At 48.9% G+C, this 24,785-nt stretch overlaps 1 long non-coding RNA gene across 1 annotated transcript in view; it reads left to right on the plus strand.

Annotated features, from left to right (window-relative positions):
* Positions 1–23,055, plus strand: part of LOC140711230 (uncharacterized) — a 48,602-nt gene extending 25,547 nt beyond the window's left edge. The window contains exon 2 of the long non-coding RNA XR_012092386.1: positions 20,232–23,055. This is a non-coding gene — a long non-coding RNA (uncharacterized lncRNA). The remainder of the gene's footprint in view (positions 1–20,231) is intronic.
* Positions 23,056–24,785: the final 1,730 nt, after the last annotated feature.

Here is a 24,785-nt window from a genome sequence, read left to right on the forward strand (position 1 = left end):
GAGTGCGGTGGTGCGATCTCAGCTCACTGCAAGCTCTGCCTCCCGGGTTCATGCAATTCTCCAGCCTCAGCCTCCCAAGTAGCTGGGACTACAGGCACCCGCCACCACGCCTGGCTAATTGTTTGTATTTTTAGTAGAGACGGGGTTTCACCATGTTAGCCAGGACGGTCTCGGTTTCCTGACCTCGTGATCTGCCCACCTCAGCCTCCCAAAGTGCTGGGATTATAGGTGTGAGCCACCGTGCCGGGCCGTATGTGTGTACCTCTTTACAAGTCTTGCCCGACCTTTGCATTTAAAAATTATTGAAAAACTTAAGGATGTAACTGACAAGAACTTTATAGGTTTCTCCAAGTAAAAATTTGGAAAAGTTAAGTGAACCCATAATGTGTTTTATTTCTATGAGTCCCACACTTGGATTTTTAAATGTGGGCAAAACATCTGTATGTTCTTCAGCCTGATTTCCGTGGAATCGTGAATGAAACCTGCTGAAGTTGCCGTGCGGATTTTGTTATGTGGCGGTGACAAGTAGGGCTGGTCATCAAACAACTGGAGGGATCCCTGTCCTTTCTGTGCTCCTGTTGGACACTAGGTACGTGCTTGGGTGTTTTCTGTGTGTGTGGACAAGATGAGGACAGAATTTCCAGATTCACACGGTGGTATCTTCTCCCTTTTCTGTTAAAACGTGTCTTCTGCTGCTTCTACATAGACCAAGTGTTTCTTTCTCTTGCCTGTCTACATAAACGCTGTTTAACAAAAACCGTATTATAGACATGTGAAGCTGAATTCCACATGATAAAGCAGATAGAGATGACTGAGTATACTGTTTTGTGGAAGGAAGGTTTAAAATGATTTTTAACTTTTTCCCTGAAATAGGGAATACTTTTAACTTTTTCCCTGAGATAGGGAATAATGAAATGGGAAAATAATTAAATTTTCCCATGTAATTGTTAGATTATATTGAATTATTAGATTATTCATGTATTGCAAGGGAAAAAGGAACTAGATCACCCCATGTACTCAAATGAAAATTTAAAGGGTATGGGCGAGTTCATTTGAACTCCTTTAATTTGTTTTTGTTTGGTTGTTTTTGACAGTCTCACTCTGTTTCTCAGGCTGGGTGTAGTAGTACAATGACAGCTCACTGCAACCCCAACCTTCTAGGCTCAAGTGATTCTCCTGCCTCAGCCTCCCCAACGGCTGGGATTTACAGGCGTTAACCACCACACACAGCTTATCACCTCTTGGAGACTAGCTTTGAGTTTGGGCATTCATTGAACTATATTTTGGTTAATTCTCAAAGTTTGTCACTGTTTATCTTTAATTTGCTAAAAATCTACATGTATTGTAAAATGCGTTACATTTCCTTAGCATTCACGGATTCCCCGTTAGTGGGGCAGAGACACAGAAGGGCAGAAGGCATTCGGACATCATCAGGGTTGCAGTTGAGTCCTTGCCCCGAACACACTGGAGCTCTGGGCTCTGTGGCCCCACGGGAGTACTCTGTCCACTGAGGGGGCCGGGTTACCTGGAAGGTCCCTCCAGCCTCTGCAATTTTGCCCTTTTCAGGTTAACATCTCATTGTTGTCCTGGACAGCACTGCCTTTCGTTCACTGACCCACGAGTGAACAGCTGGTCAGTGGCCAGTGCTGCTTCCTTCAGCTGGGAGGTGGTGATGTGATAACACTTCCATGGAATTTGGTTCTTGGTGTATTAAGGGTTCAGTTGTATGTTTATTTTTATTTTATTTTATTTTATTTTATTTTATTTTTTATTTTTTATTTTTTATTTTTTATTTATTTTTTATTTTTTATTTTTTTTATTTTTTATTTATTTTTTTTTTATTTTTTATTTTATTTTATTTTGAGACGGAGTCTCGCTCTGTCGCCCAGGCTGGAGTGCAGTGGCGCAATCTCGGCTCACTGCAAGCTCCGCCTCCCGGGTTCACGCCATTCTCCTGCCTCAGCCTCCCGAGTAGCTGGGACTACAGGCGCCCGCCACTGCGCCCGGCTAATTTTTTTTTCTATTTTTAGTAGAGACGGGGTTTCACCATGATCTCGATCTCCTGACCTTGTGATCCGCCCGCCTCGGCCTCCCAAAGTGCTGGGATTACAGGCGTGAGCCACCGTGCCCGGCCTGTATGTTTATTTTTAATCTGCACCTCTGAATTGGTCTTTTGATTGCAAAGAGATTGCTTACTGGATTTGTTTCTGAATATTTCGTGGATAACAGGAGAACCTTGGTTATCTGTGTGTTCATTTAATGTGTTTTTGCCTGGCATTTATTTGGGTGTGTTAGCCCTTAGCCCACTTTCTGTGTGTGGTGGAGTCATTGAAATCATTTATGTGAAGTGTCTCTTCTATTAAGGCCAGAGGACGTGGGGTGGTGTCTCCCTAAACTAGGGGGAAATGGCATTGTTCTGCCCTCCTCCCTGGGAAAGCTGGTGTTTCCAGGTCTCTGAACTTGGCTCCCACACTGGGAGAGTGGCTGTGGCTTCTGGAGCCCGTTTTGTGCGGGACTGACTCCTTCACTTGCTTTATTCCTCACTGTCTTTGCTGCTTTATGACGCAGGGATGAGGAAGTTGGGCCCAGGGGCCTTGACTATGCCTGAAGGACCCGATGCAGAAAACTCCTGGTGGGAAGGATGTTCCTTGAGGGCAGCTTTTGGAGTCTTTTCCTACTTTTAACTGAGAAGCAGCTATTCACATGGTTCTATTCTGCTGGTATGTTTCAAAATAATTGGCGTAGAGTTGCGAAGATGTCCGAGACACCCATGATCCACTCCGGGCCAGTGCCGGGCATTGTGCTCAGATGCCTTCAGACCGCATTCACATGCCAAAGATTCTTGCTTGGTTATTCTCAAACTTATGAGAATCTAAAACGCGAGGCACGGTATGGATTTTCTTTTTAGCCCCCATGACTTTGCCTTGTATTTTGGGCATGAATGACTTCATCAAGGGGAAAGAATTTGAGGAAGGAGCCTCTGAGGCTAGGAGGGGGTGGGAAGGGGCGGGGGGAAGAGGAGGGAAAAGGAGCTGTAGAGAGAAGAGCCAGGCTGGGGCTGGGGCATCTCCCCATGATGCTCCCCCACCCCTGGCGCGAGGCCCCAGGGACTGACTGATTTTCCCACAGGAAATGTGCATGATTGCGTGTCTGTTTTGTGGGCTGGCCATTTGGATTGAGGGAATGTCTGTGTTGTGATTCCTTATTGATTCAAAGGTTGGAAAGGTTTGTGCTCAATACAGGGGTCTCTTGGTGCGATGGGAAATGTGATCGCAGCCGCCTTCAGGGTGGGGAGAGCCCTTGAGGCCCTCAGTGGTGGCCGGTGTCGGCCTTCGCTTTCCTGGGTGAGCTGCCCTCAAGGTGGGAAGGGAGGCCCTCGGTGGTGGCCTCTGTTGGCCTTCGCCTCCCTGGGTGAGTGCTGTTCCATCCCCGGCTCTCCGACTCCTTGCCTGGCACCTTCCTCGTTGGAGACCGTGATCCATGAACTTTTTCCACGCGTGTCCTGCAGACTAGTGCTGACTGCAGGTTCAGGAGTGGTCAGAGGAGGCCAGAGGAGGCCCTCGTGATGCGAAGCTAAGCGTTTAATGATGGCGCTGTTGAGTGCATGAGCCGCGTCAGCCCAAGAGTCGGGTAAGAGGGAACCTTGGGGTGTGGAGGGAAGACTGGACAGATGGGTGCTTTCCTCGGCCCCCGGGAGCACGGCCAGGTCTGTGCTCAGACCTCCTGGTTTCTCCCATATTTCCATAAATAGCAAGGGAAGGACTTGGGGGCACCCAGGGACCTCAGGGGTATAAGCTGTGTCCTCCCGTGGCCCCAGTTGTGGCCAGTGACGTTATTCTCTTTAACCTCAGGCTTATTTTCTATAAAAACACAAAGGGACAGAAGTAGTTCAAGGGCCTCTAAAGACTTACGTAATTGTTAATAGGCCTAATTTTATGCTTTCTTATGTATTAAGAGCAAATCATGAAACAAACTCATTTCTGTTTGAAGAAATCTTTACTGCTCTCATTTTTGTGGCAAGCAGCATTGATTCTTTGCTTAGTGAGTGTTAGTGCCCTCCTGCCTAGTGCTGCTGCCTGGTGTGTCCTCGCACACACCTCTGTCCATTGGTCTCCGTTCACCTTTCCGCCTAGAATTGTAGGAGGGGTGCTGGGATCTTAGGGCTGGAAAGAAACTCTGAAGACCACTTTCAGGGACGGCTTTTAGTCAGGGCTTCCAGAGAGACAGCCAGCCGGGTGTGCGTGTGTCTCCAGGGCGAGGCTTGTTGCAGGGGCTACAGTGTCCAAGAAGCCCCAGGACACACAGCCTGCAAGCTGGAGTCCTGGGAGGGTGTGGCTTGAAGACTTGAGAAGCGGAGGGTGCAGATCCCACCCGGGTCTGAGGAGCTGAGACCCAGGAGCACGGGCTGCAGAAGACAAATGTCACTGGCCCATCAGCCAGACAGGTGGAGTGAACCCAGTTTTCCCGCCTTGCTGTTTTACTCGGGCCCTGGATGGATAGGGTGGTGCCCCCCACACCGGCGAGGATGGGTCTCCACTCAGTCCAGAGGCCAACATGCATCTCACACAGAAATAATGCAGAACCAGCCATCTGGGCACCCTAGGCACGCTCAGGTTGATGCACAAAACCAACTCCGTGCGTGGCCCTGACGTCTGCGTGTTCGCATCACTCCACGCACATTACTCGGTCGTCGCCTTGGTGAGTTTGTAAGCTCATTGTGTGGTTCTGGGGCTCTTTGTCCCGGGTGGTAGTGGTAGTGATGTCATCACCACCCAGCTCAGGTATGAAAGGTGATGGCACCAACGGCTCCTTGTTTCTCAGACACTTGAGCGGGTGCTCTGTGCAGCCAGTTCCACCTGCAGCAGCATCTGTTCCCTATGCCGATTCCATTCGGAGTATGTGCCTCCCTTCTGTTGAGGGTGCAGCCTTCTTTCAGGGAAGAACTGTGTCCTGTTCGCCTATATCTCCTGTTGTGTATCTCATGGCTGAATAAGTAGCTATAGGATACCTCGGTGGCTGAATGATAAGTTCATTGGAAAGAAAACTTTATAATCTTTTTTTCTTTTTGGGATGGAGTTTCACACTCAACGCCCAGGCTGAAGTGCAATGGCACGATCTTGGCTCATTGCAAACTCTCCCTCCTGGGTTCAAGTGATTCTCCTCCCTCAGCCTCCCAAGTAACTGGGGCTACAGGCGTCTGCCACCATGCCTGGCTAATTTTCGTATTTTCGTTAGAGAAGGGTTTTCACCATGTTGGCCAGGCTAGTCTTAAACTCTTGACCTCAGGTGATGCACCCACCTCGGCCACCCAAAGTGCTGGGATTACGGCCATGAGCCACCACACCCAAGAACTTATTACCATTTTTTTAAAAATCATAATGGGCTTGTTAAATGCTTACATTAATGTTTATTTTTAAAAATGTTATCTGTGACCTTTTAGCTTTTCATAGCACTTCTCGTGTGAGTATTTAAAAAAGGCCCTTTAGTCGTGGGGGAGAAGCGGTTATCCCTTTCAGCAGAGGGAGATGGAGGAACAGGCCCTGGTGGGTCTGAGCACAGGCAGTCACCCCAGCCTTGGTGCTTGCTTAGGTCTGTTCTCCGTTCACCGTAGCCGCATCCACTCTCATTGTCAGCTTAAAAATAAGCTTTTTCCTCTTTCTAATCAGAACAGTTAGTTTGTTAACCATCACGTTAAGGTATCGAGAATGATGGCTTTCAGGCCTCAGATATGACACAAGTAATAAATGCAGCTGACCCTGAACCACATAGGTTTTGAGCTTCGAAGGAACACTTATGTTAATTATTTTCCAACCAAACCCTTACTGAAAACACCTGGCTTTGTGGAGGGCCGACGTTTCCTACATGCGGTTCCATAGGGTGGCCGTGGAGTCCTGTGGATACGTAGATTTGGGTAAACTCGGGGGGTGTTCTGGAATCCATGTCCCTGTGTATACAGAGGGACAACTGCAGCTTTTTAAAAGTTTGTGTCCTGCCTTATCCTAAAACGGCTCCAAGGTGGATGCAAAATTATTTCATTTTTTTGATTTTCTTGGTGGGATATTGATGTTTATTCTTCAGTGTCTAAAATCCTGAGTGAACAGAGTTACCACTTCAGGAACAAAGCCAGTCTGGAAACACATACTGAGATATCCACCTCTTCTTCATGGTTTCACAAAAGGCCATGATCATATTTTATTCAGTTGAACTATAGGAAACTGGCAGTATTTGCTGTTTTTGGCCTACAAAATGGCAAGTGTGTACGATATTAAAAACAAAGGCTTCCTGGATGGGGAAAATAGGAATCGGTGAGAACCTGAAGTTGTCTGTCATGGCCTCTGAGTCACAGGTAAATAAACCTGCGTGAGGAGAAGTTGGTTGTACAGTATTTTCCTTCTGTTTTGAGACTGTCAGAAAAAGGTCAGTTCCATTGCGTTGGGTCCCTTTTCCTCACCTTTGCTGCATAGGGGATTTGCCATTATACCTCTTGTTTCCAGTGCCCAAGAGGCTGATGCCACATAGAAGACCTGCAGGTCGGTGGATGTGAAACAGGCATCGGACACGCTGTGCACCTTGGGACGCATCTGAGAAGTGCGTGCTTGCGGCAGGTCTGAGGTGAGGGCGTGTTCCATCTCCTCTCCCTTCTCTGGCTTTGCAGGCCTTTGAAGTTGGTCCTGGAAAGTGAAATTAGTTAATGCTGATTTAAGCTCCAGGTCAAAGTCGGGGGGCCGAAGAGACCCGCCCTTCACTAGGGGTGTGAAGCATTGGACCCTCCCATCAGGAGGCAGCAGGTACTCGAGAAAGCCCCACATGCCCTCCAGTTCCCTTATGTTGAAATTTTTTGTACTCGGCCATGCCGGGTCATTTTGGGAGGTAAATGGGGCGTTCACATGGGGGTGTGCAGTATTGTTAGGTGTCAGGTGTGAGAGTTGAATTTGTAGAAGCTGTGCGGATAGGAAAGGGCGTGGCACGGAGTGCTGTTTACAGGGAGCAGATTTAACGTGAGGTCTGTGCTCTGCCTGGGTCCATGTCTGACCGGTGTCTCCCAGTCTGCAACAGGACGTTCACGTGACTCGGCGCCATCGTCCCACTCTGTGTAGACGTCTGAGGATCTGTCCGCAGCTGCTCTGTGAGAATGAGTTGTGATAATTAACTGAGAAACAGTGAACAAATCCTGAATTTGTTAGCACTGGTTCCACGGCCACTTCTGCCGTGGTTGGAGTCATTCATAATAAAGTCTGCTGGACTCCTATGCAGAGCTCTGAATTTCAGAGGCCCTTTAACTTGGCAGCTAACCAGCCGCTTCCTTCAGAAGACATTTGAGTCTCCTTTACCTACCAGGGTGACTCTGGGAGTTTGAAGATGAGTGAGACAAGCCCTCCGTGTCTTGTGGATTTTGCTGTCCAGAGGGGAGACAGATGTGGATGGTGAAGGGGGCCCTATCAGAGGTCAGCGCATGTCAGTTTTGTTTCTTCAGCACTTGCTATGTTCAGGCGGTGCCCAGGGCCATGTGTAGAGCATCTGGGGACCCTGCCCATGGCATCCCAGGCACAGCTAACATCTGCGCCATCTTCGTACTTGGCCTGAGTTTTGGGGAAGTACCGAGGATGGCTTCTGCCTTTGCTGGAGAGAGTTGGAAGTCAGGGCAGCCCTCCACAAGGAGATGATCGCCAGCTGATTCCTCAAGAAAGAGAGGTGGTCCCCACATGGGCAAAGCAGGGCAGCATGCACAGACCTGGGTGTAGGGTCTGGGGCAAGTGCATCTGAGTGGGGTCTGCTGGGAGACAGCAGGGGTGAGGTGTGAAGGCAGTTGGAATTGACAGGATAAATTATCACTAAGGCGATGCTGGGAAAACATAAAATTGGGACTCTCTGGGGTAAACGTGGACTTAGGGTGACCCTGGGCGTGGGTGTTTTCAGGCTCTGAAGGCAGAGATTTAAGAAATTGGGGCAGAGCTGAGCCCCAGATGAGGATGAAGACCACCCTTGGGATGTTAAATGAGACAGGGGTGGAAATCCAGTGAATATCCTGAGGTCAGTCCAGCAGGAAGGCAGCAGAGGAGACCGGTGTCCTCAAAGGCCCCTTGGGCCTGTCTCTCAAAGTGCTGGGATTACAGGCATGAGCCACTGCTCCCTGCTGATACTTTTAAAATTTCTAAGCTACTCTCTCTCATACCCACTCCCGTATTTATTTTTTTTAGACCAGGTTTATGGCTATATTTTTTCCAAGGGAATCAAAAAGTTACCTGTTTGAAGTACAAATAACACCGTGTTTAAAAACCAAAAATGCTAATTTGCATAGAAGTTTCCAAATACCCAGTTGGTTTGAGCCTTGCATTGCAGTGTCACTACCTGCTCTTAAATTTCTACACGATGTATAGATAGCGAGGCAGGGGTACGGCTCGTACATCTTCAGGTTTCGATTCTACTAACTTAGGCTATATTTTCATTTATTTTGGCACACCTGTGGGTGTGGCAAGCAATGCCAGGGTATTTATTTTGAAGCTTGTCCAACAACAGTTGGGAAGATTTTCACATTTTTAGAATTTTCATAGTAATAGTTATAATTTACAAAGAATTTAAAATTGTGTAGTCATTATTTTGCTTTTTTTCTGGATGTGCCCCAAAACAGGATTGCTAAATATCATTCTACATCACAGGATTCAGAACAGTACCCTTTTGGAGCAGATGCCTGTAATCGAGGAATTCCGCCTAGTCAGTTCACTTTAAACGTGTTTAAAAGGTTTTCTTTATCCTAGTTGGCACCTGTGGCTATAGTTTGTTTTCACTGCTGAGGAATATTCCATGATGGAAACCGTAATTCATCCGTTTTTCATATCGGTGGACATTTGGATTGTTTTGGGAGGGTGTGTATGTCTATTCAGCCTTCATTTTTTCAGGATTTTTTGTAGAAGATAATGTAACAGTGTAACATCCTCTGGTACAGAGCCAACACGAACCCTGATTACAGCCACACAGACTCACACACAGACTCTCAGGCCTTGTTACCAACGCACAGAACCATTTTCTTAAGTTGAAACACAGTAGCAGAACCTGAAGCCATGTGAACGGGTCCTCCGATCTTACACTTGGAATTCACTTTTTATTACTATGTCTGCCAATTAGGAAGCATATCAATTATACAGAAAACTGAGAATGTAAAATTATACGTTTATAACAGAAAAAACCTTATTTAATACCCTAGAACATATGGCTATGTTTTTCCCTCATGCCACACCACTGTTTTCTTTGCTTGAAATGGGAAATGATACTTGAAGGTGGTTTTCTAGCGACTGTTAGGCTGGCATAGTTCTTCAGAGACAGAGGATGTAAAGCACATGGAGAATTTCTGTTTGTGGAATGTGATTTCCCGGTCACCTCATTCAGACTGCCACCGCCTTCCCTTCTGGTCGCCTGCACCGTGGGACGTCTGAGGAGGTCCCTGTTTCATCCTCTGGAAATTCTGAAAAGGAAGGAGAGGAGGGCGTGCAGGGTGTGGTGCATTTGTGCTGGTCCTTCGAGCTTTTATTTGGAGTCTCGGCTGCCTTGGTGGTTCCTGCCTTTATGTCCCTAGCTCGTGGCTTCGTCCTTGTGTCTAACTCACAAGCAGACAGATGGAAAGGGAAGTTGTATTCAGCCAACAGCTTGATGTTATTCTCAAGGCTCAAATCAACTAGGTATTTGGAGACTTCTGTGCAAATTGGCATTTTTGGTTTTTAAACATGGTGTCTTATTTGTACTTGAAATGGGTAACTGGTTCTCTGGGAAAAAAATATAGCCATAAAGCTGGTTCTTTAAAAAAAAAAAAAAAAAAAGAAGTGGGTGTGAGAGAGTGGCTTAGAAATTACACCAGTAATGGTTGGGCCTGGTGGCTTACGCCTGTAACTCCAGCACTTTGAGAGGAGGAGGCAGGTGGATCCCCTGAGGTTAGGAGTTCCAGACCAGCCTGGTCAACATGGTGAAACCCCGTCTGTACTGAAAATATGAAAATTAGCCGGACATGGTGACAGGCACCTTGTAATCCCAGCTACTTGGGAGGCTGAGGCAGGAGAATCACATGTACCCGGGAGGCAGAGGTTACAGTGAGCCGAGATCGCGCCACTGCACTGCATCCTGGGAGACAGAGCAGAAATTCCATCTCAAAATAGAGGGGGGGGGAAAAAAACACCGCAGTAATGGAAACCTGGTTGCGTCATTTGTGATGGAGATGGCGGATTATTTCCTTTTTAGTGACAGGATGAATTGGATATGTTTGCAGTATTGATCTTGACAAGGGAAGTGGTGAGAACCAAATGTGCCTCCCAGCTTGGGCCTCGCCGTTGGCAGAAGACCGTGGCGGGCAACAGACTGGAGACTCGGAGAGCGAGGGGAGAATTCTCAGGCCTTGTCGCTGGTGCAGTGTGTGCTTCTGGACTCCTGCTGGAGGGAGCGGCCCCTTTGCCTTGCAGGCTTTGGTGCAGTGGAGACCTTAGGACCTGCCCCTCCTGGCACACCTGTGGGTGTGGGGAGCAGTGCCAGGGCTGAGGCACAGGTGCTGAGCCCGGAATGTGGGACGGCAGAGGCTGCACACGCTGGCAGGCGTCTGCTCCAGCAGCCGGGGGTTTCTGCAAGGGGGCGGGGGTTGGTTTTCCTCCTTGAATTTGGGTGGGGAGGGTGTCCTGGGGTGCTGTGTCTGCGCTTGTGTTGCTCTGAGGTCAAGTTGTGGCCCCGAGTCCCTGTCCCTCTGCCAAAGTGAGGGTTTGCCCATTTTTAGGTGAGATTTCCCTTGGGTCCAGGTCTCTAGGAGTGGGGTGCATTCCAAGGGGGCGTGAGCACGGTGGACGCGCGTGGGCCTCTTCCTCTCCCCTCAGCGACTGGGCTGTGTGTGAAGAGCTGCCCAGTGGAATCAACCTCCTGCCTGGTGTTTCATTCACCACAAATCGTTCTCACTGTGCACTCCTGAGTCAAATGTAATCCAGGAATGGAATGTGCTGTTGCTGGATGCCGCACACAGCATCAGGAGCTTAGTTGGGGATTATATGATCTTACCCCACACCTTAAAAGTAAAGACTATGGTTGTCAAACCTCTGAGGCCAAGCCAAGCCATCGCATCCCCTGTGACTTGCACGTATATACGCCCAGATGGCCTGAAGTAACTGAAGAATCACAAAAGTGCAAATGCCCTGCCTGGACTTAAGTGATAACATTCTACCAGAAATAAGTGAAAATGGCCGGTCCTTGCCTTAAGCGATGATTTTTTGTGTGTGTGAAATTCCTTTTCCTGGCTCATCCTGGCTCAAAAACTCCCCCACTGAGCACCTTGTGACCCCCACTGCTGCCCGACAGAGAACAAGCCCCCTTTGACTGTAATATTCCTTTACCTATCCAAATCCTATAAGACGGCCCCACACTTACCTCCCTTCGCTGACTCTTTGGACTCAGCCCGCCTGCACCCAGATGAAATAAACAGACATGTTGCGCTCACAAAGCCTGTTTGGTGGTCTCTTCACACTGGCGTGCATGACAATAGTTAAGGGGATACTGAAGTCTTTGGCAGCTCCAAGAGCTTTTTCAGTTTGTGTCAGGACATTTTAGGCAGAAGGAAAAGCTTGCTAAGAGAATCTTACAGAAATGTATAGTGCAGTGCCATTAACTCGTGGAATAAATGTGTAACTTTCCATGGCGGACCTCTGGAAAGAGATGCACTTTGAGTGCACCCTGGTCTGCTCGCTACAAGAATCGGCCGTGTCACCCCGCTTTCCGTGGGTCTGCAGGTGTGCGTGGTCCATTGCCCTGCACTGTGGCCATGGGAGGGAAGATGATCTGGAATACTGGCGACAGTTATCGGTGTGTTGATATGTGCTGCTTTCTACAGGGGAGAACATTTCTGTTTAATAAACGTCTCATCACGATGATGACTGCAAGATATTTGAGTCTCATTCAATAGTGCTTCTGGGTTCCTTCTGTTTTTAATCTGCTTTCTAGCACTAGGCAAGTGAAGACATGTAAAGTAAATAACCCATTGTACTTGTAGAGACATGGTGTTCTGTAGGAGCAGACTGTAGCCTCTGGCTGTTTAAAGATTGTAGTAAACCTCTTACCTGGCATGGTCAGGGTGTAAATTATCTTGTTTAATTGAAATGTGTACGAGTCAAAGCTGGCGCCTGCATTGTTGATGAAATACCAGATTTTAAGGGAACATGTCAATGTGCCATAAGATACCAACAAAGTTCCTCACTGAGGTTCGGCGCGGGTTCGGAAGAGCTGGGCCTTAGGTCACCAGGGTCGTCTCTGGGAGCAGATGCTCAGTGTGGGCATTAGTCACTTAGCCTTTCCAGAGCCGAGGAACAGCTCTCTGTGATGGTTTTTGGAACCTGTATTTTGAGTCAGTTTGTCCCACTTGACTCGAAGTTGCTGCGCAATTTCAGACCTTTGCGTCCACCGTGTGCTCGTTTTCTTGTCCCCTGATAACTGCCTCAGTTGCCCTGGCCTGACATTTGAGCCTCGTCGTTCAAGGACACAGGCTCCGTGGTGGGGCCAAGGCCGCGACTCCGGCTTGCACAGTTCCTTGCCTCTCACCATGGTTTACCACATCACTCCCGGGATCTCCCGTTTAGAGGAAGAGTGTCTCTTTCCTGCAGGCCCTGTGTGGTGTGGAAACCACCCCTACCTACCTTTCTCCTGTTTGAACTGTACCATGAAGCTATTTCTGTTCTAGTCAACCGTCAGAATTTAAGGAACAGTGATTTATGTAACTTATCACACGCTTCTCAGCAGTTCTTTATGAATTTCATTCTGCTGTGAAATTATTGCAGTTTTCATGGCTATGCTGGTCTCACGTTGTGGCCCTTGAAATGAATTCCCTTCCCCATTGTGTGTTAAGGTTGTGCCCGGGAGCTGTCGAGGCCTCACCTCTGCTTAGGGCAGTGGCTTTGCTCTCCTGCCAACAGGAAGAATCTTATTTAGAGCATTTCTAATGTGGTTTTTGCTTCCAGACAGAATTCCTTTTTTCACAGAGACAGCCACTAAAGTCACAAATTATGCTCAGGATGGACACACGGGTCAGCTGACAGAGTGGAGTCCAGAACAGATCCAAAGACGCAAAAGCAGTTCAGTGGAATTTGAGTCTTTTCAACAAATGGTGCTGGAATTATGGGACAGCCGAATGCAAAAGAGTGAAAATAGGGAGAAATTCCTGTATGAAAATTAAGGTGGACCATAGCCCTGAATGTAAAATATCAAACTACAAAAGAAAGGGAAATTGTGGAGACCGAGGGTGAGAGCTCTTAGCCATACCATGATCCATAATCAAGGAAGAAAACAAGTAGGTAAGACACATCAAAATTAAACTTCTAATATAAAAGACACCCCTAGGGAATTGAAGAAACACATTTTTGATAGACGGGGAGAAGATTTCTGTGAACCATGCAGCCGGCAAAGGACTCATATCCAGAATGCACAGGACTCCCATGGCTCATGACAGAGAACAAACCACCTGACTTAAAAGCGGAAGAGACATGAACAGATGCTTCGCTGAGAAGGATGGGAGGATGGCCCGAAAGCATCTGAAAGGACCTTCAACATGACTGGTTGCACCGAGATGTGCAACGAAGCCGAAGTGAATTTGTTCACACCCCTGCTGGAGCGCCTAAGGTCTTCCGACAGCCCCAGGTGCTGGTGAGGACAGGCTGTCGGGACTCCTGTGCAATGCTGGGGTTCAGCACGGTGCAGACAGCTTGGCAGTTTCTTACAAAACTGAACTCACACAAACGTGGGGCCCGGTGACCCCAATCCTGGGTATTTACCCTAGAGAAACAGAATCTGATGTTTAAGAAAAACTGTGCCCAGATGTTAATAGCGCTGTCTATAGTTGCCCAAAACAGGTCACAAGGTGTCACAGCCATACGTGGAATAATATATACCCAGCAGCCCCGAGGCCTGGCTGTTGATCACAGGACACCCCGGGTGCACCTCCAAGCACGATGCCCAGGAAATCGTGATTTTGCGAGTGTTTTGCGACAACACTCGCAAAAGACAGACCCGGGGGATGGGAGAACACAGAGAGGGTGGTTGCTGGGAATGGAAGGGTATGCTTATGAGGCCCCGTGAGTGGGTTTGGGGCTGTTGGACTGTTCTGCTTGTGTGATGATGATTATGGGAATATTTGTGCCGAAATTCACAGAACTGAACACTGTCCACTTTACAGTAATTTTTAAAAGGTGGTAATATGCTTACTTTCAGTACTGTTTTTAATGGAAGATGGAGTTTGCAGATGATTTGTCAGGGCAAGCCTGTCTCAAGAGTTTGTAGACGATTCGTTAGGGGCCTGTCTCAGGGCCCTTGGGTTGGGTTGGGTTGGGTTGGGTTGGGTTGGGTTGGGTTGGAAAAGCCTTCCCTGTTGGGGGCAGTAGCATGGGGCATGGAAAGGATATTGCCAAGGAAACACGTAGAATCCTTTGAGGAAACATATGTATTTCTAACTTGCTATAAGATAGAATTGGAAATTGTAATGGTTTTGTTTTCTAGAGTCTTGGTGGAATAGGGAAGACAGTGTAATAAAAGCTAATTTTGAAATGAAGAATTTTAAAGATTTTCAATAGCAATAGCTCTAGGAAGTCAGCCTGGAAATGTTTTTAAAGATGTTCAATAGCAATAGCTCTAGGAAGAGTCACCGTGGAGTTGCTTCTTAGGCATTGGTTTCCTGGCTGTATCTTTCGACTTTCATTTTTAAGTTTTGCTGTGAGTTGAGGATGTGTGGGAATAGCCATCCCCAGGTGTTGGGTAGGAGTGGCCCTGCAGGGGGTGTGCATGTGCCCCGAGGCCTGAGGCACTGTTTCAACCTAGCTTGCAACATGGGGACTCTTGTCAGTGGCTGGAGTAAGAGTACCAGCCTGGCAGGCTGGGGAAGCCCCGGGGTGGTCTGGGCACTGTCCTCCCTGCCTGCAGGGTGGCAGCTGAAGGAGCTTGAAGGCTGCCTGCCTCGTGGCTGTCAGCACAGCAGCCCCTCCTGGCCCTGGAGCAATCTTTGGGTCCATAAGTCTCTGCGCCGGGACTTGCCTCCTGGGACCTCCGCCGCTGTCCTGAGGGCCCTGGTGCCACTTTCCCGGTGGGACCCAAGCCTCAGGCAGCTGCGACCCCAGATTCGGTTGCTTTCCCTGCCGTCTCATTGCAGCACGAGTGCTCACCTCACTCAGTGTAGAGCCTCAGGTTCCTTCAAGATCCCCAGAGATGGAATCTCCCAATTTAACAAGATAGTTGGTGGCAAGATTTGAGCGGCACCGATTTAACTCAGCTTCCAGAGTTTAAGTTCCCAAGACACAGTCCTGCTCCTTCCTCGGCCTCATCCTGTGTGGCTGGTGTGGATGCGAGGTTTCCGGAGGGTGGGGCTAAGGCAGGTCAGCAGCAGGGGGATGGCTCATTATTGATCGCTCAATGCCTTGAGGATAACTAGGATTAATGGCCTTTATAGGGCTGTAGTTTTGGAGTATATATATGTGTGTGTGTGTGTATATGTGTGTGTCTGTGTGTGTGTGTATATATATACACACATATATTTAAATGAGGTGGACACGGTTATCACTGCATTTTTCTGACATGAAACTTGGAGAGCAGAGGGTTTAGGAAACTCCTGAAGCCACACGGTCAGCGGGACCCGGGCGGTCTGGTCTTAGACCCTGCACTGTTTGCCCCTCGCCACGCTGTCAGCAGACCCGGGTGGTCTGGCCTTAGAACTCACGCTGGTCGCCCCTCCCTGCCACATTGTGGGGTTTTTCTTGCTTCTGGGCAGCATTTGATAGCTTGTGAAACAAGACCAAGACTTACTATGAGTGGATATGCCATTATCTGATATCCAGAACGTTTCCTGGACCTGGTGTTGCCGATGTCACGTAAGGGAAGGTAAAAACATTTTCATTGTGGTCACTGGGGCTCCTGAAATGGTATTTTTCCCAGTGAAAGTTTACTCCTAAAAATCTTTTAACTCAATACTATGTGAATAGGAAGAAATGTGTTGGGCTCTAGTTAAATGTCTCAGAGCCACAGAAGTAAATGAGGGCACCTTCCGAGCACAGCCTCCCGGAGGAGGCCAAGGACGTTTGTCTGGAGGGTTTGCCGTGAAGCAGGACTTGGGCAGGGCTGGTCTGCCTGGAGAGGCCTCTGCCATGATGTAGGTTAGTTGAAGTAGTTGAGGGTTGGTGGTGTGAGGTCGGTGGTCCCCGAGGAAACCCCTAGCAAGGCCGGTTTCCGTGGGATGGAAAACTGCCGTTCAGTGGCTTTAATCCTGGCTTCACGGGTCTGACGTACAATCCTGCACTTGGATACTTGGATCTCAGCCAGGTCAGATGGCCCTGAAAGGACATTCGGACTGTGACGGCTGCACCCATTCTCAGCATCTGTAGGGTCTCCTATGTATGTGTGTGTTTCCATTTTCTTTCAGCACAATTTCTCCCAGCGAAGTCGTGAGAAATAGAAGGAAACATGGAATGAAGATGTGATTGAGGAAAGTGTGGTGTGGTCTTCGACCTTATTTTGCCTTGGTTGGTGCTCAAGAACTCCACCTGACCTCAGAGCTGAGCGTTTCTGCCAGGAAGTCCTGCCTTTTATCCTGCCTCGAGGCCTGTTGAGACACTCCAAGAAGCTTCATTAACAAATTGCCTTTTCCTTTTACAGCAGTTGGATATATTTGCAGTAAAACAAAGGAATAACCCCCCAATATGGTGATGAAATGCATTTAAGTATAGATAACATTCAGTCTTGAAGGGCCTGGGATTTTAATCATCTTTGGGTCATGTAACAAGTGGTGTCGGTGATTAAAATCTCCTGACAGCTTTGTTCTGCCACGTTCCTCAGTTTTGAATGATGATCTTCCTGGTTGTACCTTGGAGGGGCGTTTGTGTCAGTAGAGAGCAGAGTGGTGGTTCCCAGAGGCTGGGAAAGGACAGAGGTGAGGCCCCTGAAGGACACTGGTCTTCCTGGTTTAGGGGTTTGGGGCTCAGCCACCTTCCTGGGTCCGTGTAAATTATACCCAGGATCATTTTCACTCGCCCCACTTTAGTTGAGCATTGGAGCTTCAGGATATGTGTGCCCACGTCACCTGGGCCGTGATCCTGGAGTTGGGTGAGACTGATTCCCAGGTTTATAGAATTACTCTGGGATTATTGAAAACAGAAGCACTTGAGGCATTCATAATGCTATTTCCTGAACATAATTTATGTTCAGTTCTTCAGAAACATTTATCTGAGGAAGCATCTATAACTTTTATTTTCTGCCACTCAGTGCTAGAAAGAACTGTGCAACACTCAAGTGAGTGGCATTATTCCTCTCCCTCCACCATGCAAGCAAGATTGAAGGTACCTCTGGCTCCCCTCAATCTTCTCATCTGCAGGGTGCCTGGCGTGGCAGTGTGCTGCCTTCCGTCTTCTTTTTGGGGAGAATTAGTTGTGTTTATGTGTACTGCTCAGCTCAGCGCAGTTGTGTGGGTGAGGAGCTTGGATGCTAGGTGACCCTCCCAGGCCTGCCTCCCACCTCCCTAGGCCTTGTTCTAAACTGACAGATAAACAGTGTGTTTTGGAAGAGGACAGCAGCAGGGCAGGAGAGAGTTTGTTCAGACTTTCTCCTTGCACTGACGTTTGAGCCTTCATCCAGCTTGGGCACTTCTACAGAGCTGCGTTTGTGTGTTGCAAACCATTCCCTCCCAGTAACCGTGCTTTCAGAGGTTTGGAAATGTGACTTAACTCATCTTCAATTTAAAGCGTACTATTAAATTTTAGTGTTGAAACTGATGTATTTTATGGCCTTTATTTGATTTCTCTTGATTTTTTTTTCCCCCATATGAGACATGGCATCTTAAGGGAGACAGCCTGGTGTTGGCCGCCTTTCCTAAGGATGGAAGTGAATTCTGAAAGCCCTTTATGTAGGCAGCGAAATAATCAGGGAACCATTATTATAGCTATGCCTGTCCATGTAAAGCGAGCACGACTCATAAGCAGAAAAAAGTGCAGCCCGGGGGCAAGGTGAGCCCTAATGCTGCCTGTGCCTCACCTCCCTGCCATGAGGAACGCAAGTGCAAGTGCAGGTGGTTGAGTTAGCCTCCAAGCCCAGCCTGCGTCCCCCTCACATCCCTCTGCATCTGCAGGGGCACAGGCCGTGCTGCCACCCCTCGCTCAGTGCCAGGGCTGATGCGTCAGGAACGGGGTAGTGTCCGCCCCTTGCTCGGTGCCAGAGATGATCTGTCAGTATCCCTCGTGCTCATCTGGTCCTCATGTCTTCATCACCAACCTCCTGCTGGTAACAGGCTTGTTATTACCTTGGTATGGGTAATAACATACCCATACCAACGTATGTAATAACATACCCATACCAAGGTGTTGTGGGGCGGTGCTCAGTCCTCCGAGGGAACTGGCCCTTAGCCGATTCATATTCAACAGGATCGGGAAATGGGTTCTTGTTCCATGTCCTGGATCCCAGGAAGCCCTTGCCCTGGACCCTGTAATGACCGGGGTCTTCCTGAGAAACACTGGTGCCACTGGAACACAGCCCGACCCCCTCCAGTTTCTCCGCTTTGTAACTGCACTTGTGTTTAGCAGGTCTTCCAGGACTTAGACGCTGCTTGGTGTGAGCCAGGTTTTGTGTGGAAAGAGGACAGATCCGAGCCGGCAACCAACCAGCCGAGAACCATCTTTTACGCTTCCAGATTCTGTGTCCAAAAACTCACCCGTGGACATTGAGGGTGATGCATTTCTGCCCCAAGACATCTGTGGACTCAGCTGGAGGGATGGAAAGGATGTGGAGCCTCTTCACTCCTGGCCTGGGCTTGGACCTGCTGTGCAGCCTCTCAGTGGCACCAGGGCCCCCTTGTGTCACAGTGGCCTTGGGTTGGTGGCACTGCCCCAGGATGTCCCAGGCTTCATGATAGTAGGGCCTGCTTGTGCCATGGCAGCCTCGGGATGGTGGCACTGCTCCAGGGTGTCCCAGGCTCCAAGGCCAGTGTTCCGTCCAGCGAAGGGAAGTTGTACTGTAAGGTCTAGTCTCGGAAGGTGCCTGGGGTCCTATCCTTCAGAGCGGTCCTGCACTCACCACAAATCAAGCCAGGGGAGGCCCTGCCAGAATTTGCAGCTGTGTTTCAGGTTGTTCCACAAGGCCTCTTTTATTTTGGGCTAGTCAGGTATATAATTCTTATTCTCTGGTTTTTTTAAGACAGGCAAAAAAAAAAAAACCTTTTTGTTGCCCAGGCAGTGGTGTGAGCAAAGCTTACTACAGCCTTAACCTCCCAGGCTCAAGCGATCCACCTGCCTCAGTCTCCTGACTAGCCAGGACCCACAGGCACATGTTCCACATGTCCTCATGCCTGACTTATTTTTGTATTTTTTGTAGAGATGGAGTTTTACAATGTTGCCCAGGTTGGACTCAAACTCCTGGACTTAAGCAGTCCAGCTGCCCAAGCCTCCCAAAGTACTGAGATCACAGGCATGAGCCACCGTGCCTGGCCAAGTGTGTTTCTAATTTCAAAATTAAGAGGACCTAGAGTCAGTTAATTATGTCTCTACTGGAACATGCTGCTTATAGTACATTAGGAAAAATCCAGAACTTGGTAAAGGAGCTGGACAGACACAGCCCTTCGAGGTTGTCTGATGAACCCCTGTGGTGGTTAACCATGTGGAAGGATGTACCGTGTCAGACTCACTGTTGTCGGCGGGCTGAAGCCCAGGTTTCATGAGGTTATGTGTCAACTTGTAGTCCTTTCTCTGGCAGAGATGCGAGTGACTTCTGCTCAGTGAGAGGCTCATCTCAGGGACTTCATGGCCTGAGGGACGGCAGCCTGTTTGAGCTGATCGAGCAATCTCGCGCTACCCTTATTTTCTGAAACGCCTATGAGTTTCACACTTTAAAGATGAGTTCTCATAAGGTCTTTAAAGCGGCTTCATGCCCGTGCTCCTTGGTAATGATTGAATGCTTTTTTTGACCCCTTGTCCCCTTTCTTTGGGGTGTTCCAGTCTCAGTTCTCATGATGTGTTCTGCTTCTGCAGGAATTTCTGAAGCTGCTGAGTGTAGAAAGCACTGAGGAGGCTGTGCTGCCACCCCTGTGAGTCTTCCAGACATGATCCTCTCCCCTTGGCGAGGCAGTGTCCATGACACACCGAGGAGGCTGTGCTCCTGTCCCCCGTGAGCTTTCCAAGTGTCCTCGTCTCCCCTCCAGGGGGACAGGAGGAACCTTTCAAACCGTTCTTAAACTTGTTTTCATGTCTTTGTTTTAACAGATTTCTTTGCATCTTCTCCCTTATCCAGAAGTGAGGGTGAACGCTGAGTTATTCACGGGAGTCAAGAAACCACACGCAGCCCAAAGTGACGTTTGTTTCCCTGAAATGATTTGTGTGTGTTCACCTTAAAATGCAATTCAGTAAAACAGGTGTGTTTTGAGGAATGACTTTAAATTACTCAGGTAAAAATGTGACAGTTAAATTTCATCATCTGTGCGGGTGTCCACAACCCCCTTCTGTGATTGCTTGTGAGTTTGTGACTTGTGGTTATTTTTGAAGAAAGAAAATCTGTTGCTGAGGACTTTAGAGGGTGTGCTGGGATTGTGTAGGGTGGACATCAGGGGCTTCAGTGTGTGGCTTCCTTGAAGAGGTTCAAATTAAGGCTGAGAGTCCCTACTCCAAAATGCTCCAAAACCTGAAACATTCCGAGCTTCCTCATGACACTCGAAGGAAATGCTCTTCGGAGCACTTTGGATTTCAGGCTGGGGATGCTCAACTGGAAAGTGAAATATTGCAAGACCCTTCTGGTCCCAGGAGCTTGGATAAGCTCATGGAGGGGGCCTGTGCCGGGTGTCCCTGGAGTGTTAGGCAGCCTGGGCTCGCTGAACTGGTTTTTGTAGGAGCCACAGAAGGGAAAGAGGGTCAAAGTGGCCACGCCTGGCTCCTCAGAAGGCTGGACCAGAAGGAGATGGGCGCAGAGGGCAGCAGTTGAGTCCCCAGCGTCCGGGGCTCCTGTCCCTGGTGGAGTTGAGAGCCTCCTCTAGTTGTGGCCTCTCCCCTGTCAGCAGCCACTGAGGCCTGAAGGGAGAAGGGGGCTGAGGAGAGGAGGAAGGATAGGCGTACTTTTGGAGAGGGCCAGCATCTGCCTGTGCTAGCCTCGTGTGTTACTCCTGCATCCAGGGTGCACGGCCGTGCCTCGTGGTGTAGCGGTTCCCGGGATGCACAGCGCTTTTGTCTGCAGTAACGGCTTTGTCTCCGACCCTTGGAGGCAAGTTACCTTTTTCCCCAGTGAAAAGAGGTAGAAAATCTTATAGAAATGCATTTGCTCTAATGTCTATTTTTGGATAAGACATGGTCGCTTAGGCTAAATCTTTGGGAGGTCAAGGCAGGAGGATCACTTGAGGCCAAGGGGTTCAAGACCAGCCTGGACAACATAGCAAGACCCCATCTGTATTACAGAAAAGTTAGCTGAGTGTGGTGGTGCGTGCCTGTGGTCCCTGCTACTCTGGAGGCTGAGGTGGGAAGATCACTTAAGGCTACAGTGAACTGCGATTGCTCCACTGTACTCCAATCTTGGCAACAGAGCCAAGACCCAGTCTCAGAAAGAAAAGTAAAAAAAAAAAAAAAAAAAAAAGAAATGTCATTTTCTTTTTAAATCATCCCAAAAGAAAAATCAGTTTTTTCTAAGAATGTAAAGGGAAACTGATACGATTCTTTCCTTGCATTGTTTCTCCTTTTCAAATATTTACAGTAGTCCATCCACATCATCTCTCATCTCATTACAAAGCAGCAGGTGTCTTTGAGGTTAGTGGTGCTTCTCTGTGTCGCACCTTGGAGAACAGCCTGCATGAAACCTCTTACTACCACCGTGCGCATTGTAGTCCCAATTAAAATCCTCTCCAGAGACGCCTGTGCTGCTTATTATAGCAGAACTTTGGTTGTGCTGAAATGTGCATTCAGCTCATGGTTTTAAGTTCATATCTGGGATGATGCTGTATAATTCCTGAAGCGTATGGGATCAGTAATGATTGAAGATAATTCTGGCTGATGTCATTTAGAGGATATTTTTCACTTCAAGTTAAAGCTTCCTTCGCCATAGTCATTTTGGGATTCATTTAACTATGTGCTTTATTTCATAGTTCAAATTTTCATTAGTCATTTCATAACATAGGATTTTGAAAGCAGATTTGGCAAAATGTTTCTAACAAAATGTTTGCTTATGACGTCCCAAGGAACAACACTCAGAATTGCTGGTAACTGTGGTACATTTTAAGACTGATGATAGAAGTCACTTGAACGGTAAGGGCTGCTTTGCGAGGCAGATGGGGTTTGAACCCTGACCCTCCTGATACACCAGTCCTGACCCTGGCCACCTCTCCTCTCCACTGGGAGATGAGAAGGGTGCTAGCATCCTCCTCAAAAGCTGTCCTGAGAGCCCTGGACTAAGGACTGGTGTTCCTCTTGCAGGTGGCGCAGATCTGGGGGCTTGACGATATACACACTGCAGGCTGCCAGTGTCGGGGTAATCCAGTGTTATTCATAAAGGTGGGATTTGCTTTGCTCCCCTGCAGAGCAGGTGCGGTGCTGCTGTTGTAGCAGGTGTGGATCCTCTTGGGTGGTCCTCAGGTGCAGAAAGAGTCACCGATTCGGATTCCCAGTGTTAGATGTGAGGGGACCATGGACCTCATGTGTTCAGAGGGGAGGAGTAAAAAGTTTTGCTTGTAATTCCAGGACTGTCTATTCCAGGAATGCCAAACCACTGGCTTTCACCTGACGCTGTCGTAGGTGACACGGTATGGAAATGAGGACTCATGTTGCCCATACCTGAGCCCAGTACCCATCTCCCTCCAGGGCCGTGGCCGAGCCCTCCTCATTTCTTTGGGTTGCCAGCCTGGGGATCTGTAAGCCCAGTGACGTCTCCGGTCTCGGCCTCCCTTCCCGTGGGGACAGGAGGTGGCTTCAGGAGACTGGTGATGAATGCCTGAATGAAGCCGACTTGTGACTGCAGTTCTGTCTAAGGGCCTCCCCAGGTGTTAGATGTCAGTAAATGACACCTGTGTGTGGATCTCATGTGATGAGAGAAACAGTGGGGGAAACCAAAGCTTGTGGAGTCTGCAGGTTCTCGACTTGGGGGTGTGTGCACCTGTGTACTTGGTGAGGGGTGTGATGTCTGGAATGAGTGTGCAGGTGTGTCACGTTTGTGCGTGTGTGGTGAGTGTATTTAGCAGGTGTGGCTGCAGTGAGCATGTTCATGTGTGTTGTATGTATTTGAGGGTGTGTGTGGAGTGTGTACACGCATCATATTTGGTGAGTGTATTTGAGGGTGTGTATGGAGTGCATACATGCGTTTGCGTGTATAGTATTGGGTGAAGGGGTGGCCTGTGTGGAGTAAGCATGCACACGTGGGGTTTCTACGTGGTCCTCCCCTGAGCCTGCTCCTGGGCCCTGCTGTCCTGGCAGCTTTACAGTTTGGTGCGTCTTTGATTCCGGAAGATTCTGGAAACAAATTCTGAAGCTGTGATCATAAACTTGCAGCCCTGGAGGACGCTGGCTCATGGAGCCGGCACGAGAGTCTCTGTGCTGGCCTCTCCCTGGGCTGGGCTCCTCCGTCCACAGCAGAGCGTGTCCGATGATTGAGCTGTGCGGGTCTGTGGCTCCCCAGCCTCGAGTCAGCCCTCGGTTCTGGTCCCGCCTCTGTTTTTCTTGCTGAGGGGCTCCGGGAAGTGGTGCCTGGGATGACGTTTTCACCCTGGGGTTGCTTCGCCTGCTGCCCAGGTGCTGGCTGCCTGAGCCCTGCTGCCGTCCTGGGTGGACGGGGCTGTCGCGGGGGCATCCCTGAGCACCTGCGGGAAGGCAGGTTTAGGAAGTGCCAGAGGTGAGTGGCTTCCTCCCACACGTGATTTTCTGGAAAGTTCTGGGCCTCATATTTTTCCCTAAGGGAAGTTAGAAACTGAGTTTCTCTTTAGGGGAATGTCTTTGCAGCGTCTGTTGTTAGAATGTTCTCCAGGTGTGGAATACTCGGGGCCATGTGTGTTTGGGAACATCCGTGTCCTGAGCGAATTCAGTAGGGAATGGAGAGAGGCCTCCTGTCAGCTTGGCCTCTGTTTCCAGCTTGTTGAGGGTTGACGGCTGCTGGTATCCCAGCGAGAGTTAAACACTGGGTTGTGTGGGATGGGAACGTTTGCTGTGACAAGGTCAGTGGGAAAGCATCTAAACAAACGTTGCTGTTCTCCGGGCTCCTCGGGGTCGAGCTTGTTTTGTGGGGTTGAGGGAAAGCTACCCTTGTTCCTGTTCCTCACCATTTGAAAGGTGTCCAGGACACGTTCTTCTGGAGAGGGGATGCACGTGAGTGGGGGTCAGGTCGTAAGCTCCGAGGTTATTTGGGACCTGTCAACTGATTTCCTGAACACACAGGTGTTTGGTAAAGGTGTTCCTGATTAGCTAAAACATGTCAACAGGACGTGATAGCTGGTGGTTGTTTAAAGACTATCACAATTTTCCTGTTACTCTTTAAATGCCTGTTGAATAAGGGAAGATTCGCATATTTTTCTTTTCCTGTCTGCATACTTGATATTTTGTTTTTTGTTTTTTATGTGGGTGTGCAGCTAACAGGAATTAGAAGCAGCCTCAGCCCTGGGGAGACTTCAGGACCGCCTCAGTCAGTGCTGAAGGGAGGCAGGGATTTGGGGGCTACCTCCTCCACAGGACGGACACCAAGGGCCAGAGGTCAGCAATCTCAGTGAGGTCACACAGACGGGCACACCCAGCACCCTGGCCCATGTGCCTCTCCTTCACCTTTGTCTCTGCTCAAAGCTGCTCTCCTGGGTCATCACG

Source organism: Chlorocebus sabaeus, unplaced genomic scaffold (genome assembly GCF_047675955.1).
Source record: "Chlorocebus sabaeus isolate Y175 unplaced genomic scaffold, mChlSab1.0.hap1 unalloc_scaffold_337, whole genome shotgun sequence".
Lineage (NCBI taxonomy): Eukaryota > Metazoa > Chordata > Mammalia > Primates > Cercopithecidae > Chlorocebus > Chlorocebus sabaeus.